The sequence below is a fragment of the Manis pentadactyla genome, chromosome 11 (genome assembly GCF_030020395.1).
Source record: "Manis pentadactyla isolate mManPen7 chromosome 11, mManPen7.hap1, whole genome shotgun sequence".
Lineage (NCBI taxonomy): Eukaryota > Metazoa > Chordata > Mammalia > Pholidota > Manidae > Manis > Manis pentadactyla.
Window position 1 is genome coordinate 306,502 of NC_080029.1, and position 8,529 is coordinate 315,030.

Consider the following 8,529-nt stretch of genomic DNA (forward strand, 5'->3'; position numbering starts at 1 on the left):
CACCTGTATCCGCTAGTGCCAACACCTGCTGTCCATTGTGTGTGGCAAGTTTGACAAATAGCCTCCGGTGTCCGGTGTCTCAATAGGCTGGGTGCCTCAGCCCCACGCCCAGTGGTGGAAGAAATCAGTGTGCAATTCATGGGTTCCTGGTTCGCAACAGCGCTCGCCCGCACCTGCTTCGAGGCACTGGGCAATAGCATTAGTCTGGACGCAACGGCTCCCAAGGTCCCATCAGGACCTCTGAAGGCTGTCCATCAAGTTCTCATGAGCCAAAGCAGCAGCCAAAGGTCAGTGCACACTTGTCTGAGGCTCACTTCCAGAGGTCCTACCGTGGCCGTCTTTCTTATTTTTTCCTTGTGCAACTTCACCGCGGCAGTTCTCACTTTGGTCGCCTGAGGTCGCTTTATGTCCACGTCTCCCAAGTGAGCTAACGTGGACACTTCTTTGTATTCTTTCAGCTGTCATCTCACAGTCACAACAGCCAGGCAGGCACAGATTAACACAAAAGCTGCTTACACTGTTTGGCCAAATTCTGCAATTCCATGGCCGTGTATGTAGTTAGCCGGGTAGCTATCGCTGGGCCACCTGGCAGGGCCCCTGTCCCTATGGGTTCCTGCATCTCCACACGTTGCCACACAGCGTGGTGAGCATGTAAAGCCAATGATGCTGTGCCGCCCTCCGGGCTTCCGGCTGGTGATGAGTACGGGCGGGGCAGGACTCACCGATCTCTGTAATGCACATTTGGCAGTGCCAGCCACCGCCCCAAGTCCCCCTCCTCCTGTGGGAGACTGCTGTCACCACTGCATCTCCGCAGTTTCATGAGGGGCAAGGCAGATGGCCATCAGGAACATCCACGCCACTCACCAGCCAACTCCCATTGGGCCAGAGGAACTAGGGGCTCTAGAGTCTCCACGGCATCTATGTAGTGCCTGTGGTCAGCTATACACACTCCCAATCCTCGGCTCTGCCTAAGCGGTCAACTACGATGCCACCGGGTACCAAACAGAGGATGGGAGCCACATCTGCTCCACACACACCTCCGTGTCCAAGGAAGCGGAGGGAGTGCTGCCCTTCAACCGCCTACCTCATTCTGATCATAGTGCCAAGTGTCAGGGTCTGGGGGGAGCTTTGAGGTTTTGGGGCAACACAAAGAGCAAAGAATGCAGTGGGAGTCACCATGGAGGGCGCTCTAAGAGGCCACTTTTATCTGCATCGAGCTGTACTTCTTATGCTGCTACAGTGCTAATTCATGGTTACATAAGCGTTGAAGATGCACACGCGTGTGGCCTTCGTGGCCAGATGTCTGCCCTTCAAGGCCCTTGTCTAGCTCCTTTCCCATGGGTACAACATGCTGTATTTTCAGGTTTCTCAAGGCCAGGCTTATCTAGCTCCATGCAAGTCCAGACATACTGGGGGTAAAGCAGGAGACAGCTGTTCTCATAGGACACTAGGGAAAATGGGGGGCTGGGTTATCCCTACAATGATCCGTCAACAGCCTGAGTCTGCAGGAAGTATGTTCATATGTCAGCAAGCAATAATAATAGCAAAGTAATACTGATAATGCAGTTGTCCAGGGGTTGGACCAGAGTCTGGGTGGGAGCTGTCTCTCCCAAGGTCATGACCCCGTTATGAAACAGGTGCATCAGCCTTGTGAGTCCAAAGATCAGAGGCTACTAAGGATCCGTGAGATTCCTCAGCTGATGGGCTCTTACAGGGCAGCCTTCTGGGTGTTGGGAATTATAAATTGATTCCTCAGGGGTCACATCAGCTGATCATTGTAACTGCCCAAGAATTGCTCTTTGAAGCCTAATGGCCAATGTGCTGTGTTAGGAGGCGTGGCCTTTGGGAAGCACTCATGTCAGGAAGGGGAGCCTCCTCAGGTCATGAATGGGATCAGGGCCCTCATGAAACAGCACTGAGAAGGCTCCCCTGTCCCCTCCCTCAACATGAGGTCACAGGAGGAACAGCCCCACAGGGAGGAGGTTCACCCCAGTCACCCAACCTGTTTTCACCTGATCTCAGGAGCCAAGGCCCCACAACTCTGAGAAATAAATTCCTGCTGTTTATCAGCCACCCAGTCTGTGTGTCATCACTACAGCAGCCAGAGCAGAGGATGACCCTGGTGAGCCATGACACAACACACTCTCCAGTTTCCACTGCTGCATTACTATTTAACATTCCCAATAAAATCCCTTCAGTGAGGTGAGTGGATGATTTCAGATGTTCCTCCCAGGGCACAGAGTGATCTGCTCACCTGGAACAGAAGCTGCAGGAGCACAAGGAGCAGGAGCCCTCTCAAGGGATGGTCATGCATGGTGGTGGCACAGGGGCTCTGGTACAGGGAGGACAGTGCCTGGGCCAAACCCACCCTGGTGTGGGCCTTCCCTCCAGGGCTTCCAGGATCTCATATGGGATCCACACACCCCCTCATGGCTCTGATGGGGGACAGGACTGACCCCTGACAAATCCTGCAGACCTCCTCCAGGCAGACCCTCAGGGAAAGACAATCCTGACCTGTGTTCTGGAGTGTGAGGGGTTCCTCCCTGCTCTGGGACACCATCATGTGATGACACCTGTGGGGTGAATAATACTAAACAGGATTGTGTTTCACAGAAACGTACTGGGGACCCTGCATCTAAGGAGGAATTTGGGAGCAGGGGACGTGCTACATGGAGCAGAATAGTGAGCGTCACAACCCAGAGCGTTTCCACTGGGTCCTACTGTTTTACTATGAAGACATAATGACCTCCACACACATGAACAACCCAGTGCGATAAGAGCAGATTATGGTGCAAATGCCACAGGAAACAGATGTTATCTGCAGAAGGGAACTTAGGGACACTGAGAGACAACAGTCACACCAAATCAGGGAAGGGACAGCTGTTCTGTTCGGACATCTTCAGCTTCAAGACTGAGCTCAGGACCTTTCCCTGGCCTGAGACACATTCTCTCTCTGCCAGAGGTTCCCTGTCCTCATGGAATTTGTGGGGCATCAGGTGTGTCCCAGGTTTCCACCAGACACACAGACCAGGAGTGAGGAGGTGGGGGTCCCACACGACCTGGCTGGTGCCATCCTTGGGGACAAAGCAGGGAGTCTGACGCTGGGCCAGATGCCAGGCCTGAGGCCCATGGACAGGGGTCAGAGGGGAGGTGACCAGCAGGGTAGAGCCCACAAGAGGGACAGAAGTGAGTCCCTCACAGTGTCCAGGAGTCCTGCAGAAGCCGGGCACCCTTCACGAGCTGGGCTCATTCACCTGCCCCAGCTGCCCCTCCACTCAGGTGGACCAACAGAGCAGCTCCCTAGAATCAGCTGGAAGGGAGCTTCCTCACACTCACCATCAGGGGTCGCACCTCCAGGCCTGGGCTGCAGGAGACACAAGGCTCCTATGTACTGACTGGGCCAAGAAGGGACAGGGCCCCACATCTATTTGAGGAACACCGTGTTCCACTCTCCCTGGGCGACTGCAGGGTCCCAGGTGCTGCAGGAACAAACACACGGGCATGATCATATTAATCTGTGCTTTGGAAGCTTCACTGTGGTTCTGATGGAGAGAGGAAGTCACTGTCCCCAGACCTAGAGTTAGTGTGGGGTCACTGCACATGTGCTAGATACAGGGTTGGGTAAGTCTGGAGTCAGCAAGAACATCACCTTCTATCTGTGTGTCTATGTATGTGTGCGTGTGTATGTGTGTGTGTGTGTCTGTCTGTAGGCATGCAGTGGGCTCATGTATGAGGTCAGTATGTGCAGATCCATTCAGGTGGTACCTTGTGCAGAGAAGCCTCAAGGAGAATCTACGCCCCAGAGCCCTGAGGGTCTGGACTCACCCTGAGTGTGGACTGTCACGGCCTCCGGCAGCTTCAGAAAAGGAGCCCCTGTTTGGCGTGAAGTCCCCCCTGGTCTCTGCACAGATTATATGGGTTTATTATGGTTCCTTCACTGTCTCAGGAGACCATGTCCAGGCACGTGGTGCCTGAACGAGCACCTGAAGGACGACACAGCCCCTTACACTGGACTAGAGGTGCTGAGGGAAATGGCCTGGGGACTGAGACAGGACGCGCCCTGCAGGACAGGGGCTGGGCTGCAGGGGGCCCTGGCTCCCCAGGACAGGCCTGCAGCCCTGGAGAAGGTGCAGGGGGTGGGAAGTGCTTCCCTCCGGGGGCGTGGCACTGACTTACTAAAGGATTTAAATACAATTTAAAGATGCACACAGACACCTGGTGTCAGTTATAAATACCCTCCTCTTTAAGAAGTGTTTACCTAACGTGATAAGGCAATGGAGAGACACCGGCAATGCAGGCATTTCCAGGGTTTCTGGAAATCTGAATAGGAAGAGCTGCAGGACGGGGAAGGATTATTAACTGACTGGTGCAGCATTGACAGACAATGTGATCCCAGGAGTAAGACACTAAGATTTCAGAACCCAGCACAGGGTCATGGGGTATCCATGCCATTCAAGGTGGGCTCACAGGGAATAGAAACTTTGGAGGGGCTTGTCCCCCAGTGTAAGTAGCCCTGTCTACAGTGAGCTCAGGGATGTGAAGGGGACACATATATGCAAACAAGGACGGTGGTTTCTGCTTCTCAACTCCCATGGTCCGTTTGTTCACTATCTGCTGGTTCTCAGGTAGGACACAGCCTTCCCTATAAAGTATTCTGCCTCATGAATATGCAAATGAGCTGGGGTGCACTAGGTTAAACAGGGGCATGTCTGTGCCCTGAGAGCATCACCCCAGGATTGTACCCTACACAGCACCGCCCCTCACCATGGACTGGAGCTAAAGAGTCCTCTTCCTCCTGGCAGTGGCTGCAGGTGAGGGGCTCCCCTGTCCCTTGGCTGAGGAGGGGACAGGGCCAGTCAGGGGCATGTCATCCCCTCCCATGTCCTCCCTCAGGTGTCCACTCCCAGGTCCAGCTGGTGCAGTCTGGGACTGAGCTGAAGAAGCCAGGGACATCCATGAAGGTCTCCTGCAAGGCGTCCGGATACACCTTCACCAGCTACTATATGAGCTGGGTGCGGCAGGTCAGTCGACAAGGGCTCGAGTGGATGGGAGGGATCAACCCTAGCAGTGTAGGCACAGACTATGCACAGAAGTTCCAGGGCCGAGTCACCCTGACCAGGGACACATCCACGAGCACAGCCTTCATGGAGCTGAGCAGTCTGAGACCTGAGGACACGGCCGTGTATTACTGTGCGAGAGACACAGCGTGAGAACCCACATCCTGAGGGTTTCAGAAACCCTGAGGGACCAGGGGTGTGCTGGGCTGAGGAGGGGACAGGGGATGATGTGTTCCTGACTCCCTCAAACCAGATCAGGAAGGAGACAAAAATATAAATATGTCACAACACAACACTAACAAGAATTTTAAAAAGAACACTAAAAGCAACAGATCCTTCCTGCCACATGAATCTGTGGAAAGGCCAATGAATATCTCAGAGTGACTGAAATCCCTTTGGACCACTTGCTCTTTCCTCCAGTGAACAGCAGATTTTCAAGAAATCAGAACATTAGCAGATAAATTGTCCTGCACACAAGGAAAACTCTGATTTAACAATCAATTTCCTAAATCATGAAAACCGTTAGAAAATTCAGGGTTCACCCAAAAGACAATTCTCCCATAAATGTTGGATTCACCCCACTCTCCACCAAACACTGTAACCTACCATGGAACTGAAAATATAAGTTCATGAATGGCTTTCTTAAATTTACAATCATGTGGCATTCTCCACCATTTACCCAGGGTATTTGCCTCTCCCTGTCACCTCTGATGGCATTTGCATTCCTGGGGTCTCTAGGCACCATTACCACTGCCAGGACCTCTGACCACCCACTTATCTGGCTAGACCCCCTCAACACCCTTCAGGCCTTACTGGCCTCCAGCAGTTCACCAGTAGTCCTTCCTGGTTGAGATTTGTAACGTAAATGTGATGCTACTGTAAGCAGCAGTGAGAAGGCTGTTCCTGGGACACTTCATTAGACCAAGTCCCACGTTTCCTACTTTCTCTGCTGGAAGCTCATCCTGATCAAAGGCCCCTGAGAGGATGTCTTTCAGCCACGTCTCATTATCTCTGGGCTGCACGTGCAGACGGAGCTGGGATAGTGTGCCGTGCAGGGCCGTGCGCATCTCCTGGGAAGGAAAAAGCCCTTCCCATCAGCGGCTCATACTCTCTCTCTAGAGATTCAGGGCAAGTCATCAGCCCCACAGCAGACTGTCTCCTGAAACACGGAGTCCTGGTCGCTGCTGCCTAGCCCTGGAACACCCAGTCTTTCCCAGAATTAAGAAGGTAACTGTGACTCAGAAGGAACCAAATTGGAGGATCTGTCTCCGATGTAAACGACGCAAGCCCTTTGTCATCCCTCAGCAGCCAGTGGTCCTGGGCAGCAGGTCTCCCTCCTCAGTGCCCCCTGAGGCTCCCTGGCGCCATGTCAACCAGCAAGTAAAGCTCTCATTTGCTTCACCAGCAAGAGTGGTCTAGGTGGGAACAACAGGGACTGTACTACAGAAGTAGCTATGGCTCAGCCCCGGGCATGAGAAGAGAACAGAGGACAGCACGGTCCTTCATGGAGGAAGGGGGCCTTGGGGGACTGTTCAAAGCAGAAAGCTCATTGGGGGAAACTGGGAGTACCAGGTGTCATGGCTGCTCATTGGCTGCGTTGTAACAGCCTCTCAATGGTTGGACTGTTGCCAGGGGAGGTGGAAACTCTTCCTCCTCCTACTTAGTGTTAAAGCAGCCACAACAGTGTGAGTTGCAAAGTGTCCTTCCCTTCCGTTCTGTGGGTTGTGCAGTTGCACTTCCAGGAGGGCGGGTGTGAGAGGTTCCCCTGCAGGCCTCTGATGCCTTGTCAGTCAGGTTCCTCTTTATCAGTTTTCACACCACCCCCCTTTCAATCAAGATCTTTCAGCAAAAGCAACACTGATCCAGAGACAAGTTTTCTGTATTGAGTGACCATCAGTGATAAGAAGGACTTTTCTGGGTTTTCATGTCCTGTGTCAGAGGGTTGTTTCAAAGCCCTTGGAAACACTTCTGGCCACATTTGAGTGAGAAACTGGGCTGGGGTGGGGAGCTCTCAGGCTCTTCCCATCTACAGTGCATATTCAGGGGATCATAGGTGGTGATCGCCTTAGTACTGAGTACATCACCTTGTCAGAAGTTTAAGAGGCGACACCATAAGGGCTTAAAATAATCATAGAGAACAGAAGCAATGTGCAATCCCAAACTGGTCCTTATGCTTTATTTTAGAGCAGAAAAGATCTCCCATTCTGGCAAACACAAAGGCAGCTATGCCTCCTGCAAGTCCCTGCTTAAATTGCCCACAAAAGCAGAATATGGATTACTGTGAGAGCTCACTGAAGGAGACAACTGAGTGCATTTGAGTAAACAAAGGACAGGTGTAAACACGAAGCAACAGCTGACGAACATTTTGCAAGCAGTAGAAGCCAAAGACACTTAAACAGTAGTATTATCTTATCTTAGTCAGTACAGCCTGTAGGAATCCAAGGTCAGCTAATAGTGAAGCTAAAAGAAAGACTTTGGCAATGCCTAGCTCACTAAGCCCTCGGAAAGAGCTCAAGGGATTATACAGTGTTGCTTCCAGAAGGACCTAAGCAGAGATGGGGTTTCCCTGTTTCTACAAAGGATTCAGAAACTCATACAAGGGCGTTTCATTTCCATGAAGGAGAAAGAAGCAGCACAGTTTTCCAGGGCGCATCCCCGTGACGTGGGAAAGCTGTGTTGTCAGGTGACACTTCCTCCCCTTCTGGGAAATCCTTACTTCCTGGTCGCCTATGGAGCGCAGGCTGGGCAGGACTTCGTGCCTTTTGTAAGATGAGTCAGAAGAAGCAAGGAATGTATTCCTTGGAGCTTGGTGCCACCAGGGTTGGTTAGAAGTACTTAATAAGGGTGAGAGATCCAGCAAAGTTGAAGAGAATCATTCTGAGGTCTTTCCAATAGACCAAATGTCCGGTTTGTAAGGTTTGATGCTTACAGTTTCCATCCCCTGGAGTGTGGGTGAGAAGCTTGCTCTACCAAAGCGTTGCTCTTTTCAATAGAAGAAATTAAGCCTTTACAGTATTTTCAGTATCTCCTCTTATCAGCTGTGTTTCAGACAAGGCAGGGGCAACACGCAATTTTGCGGCCCATGACTGTCTCAATGGCTGAGAGCATGCACGTCCCAAACGGGGAAGATCTGAGACTTAGGAGGACCAATGGCTATTCTTTCCTCAGGGTATTTGGGGGGATCTACAAGTTTTGCCATTTGCATCTTAAGAGTGCCATTTCTGCAGACAAGTAGGTCAGAGGATTGAGGATGGTTAGCACAGGGGAAGTGGTGAAATGGGCTAGAATGTGCTGACTTGTCAAAGGACCTGTACAGGAACTTCGGTTCACTGAAAGGTGATTATTCCAGAGGGGTCCCCCAGGCAGGGGTCACCACTTACAACTGAATTTAGCCCCTGAAAAGGCATTGGCCTGTGTACAAGAGGTGACCTCATGTCAGTGAGGAAACATACAATTCATTTACTAACACATA

General features: G+C 51.9%; 1 pseudogene; it reads left to right on the plus strand.

The window, feature by feature from the left end:
* The first annotated feature begins 4,750 nt into the window (after positions 1-4,750).
* LOC118919447 (immunoglobulin heavy variable 1-46-like) lies at positions 4,751-5,239 on the plus strand (annotated as a pseudogene).
* The last annotated feature ends 3,290 nt before the right edge of the window (positions 5,240-8,529 follow it).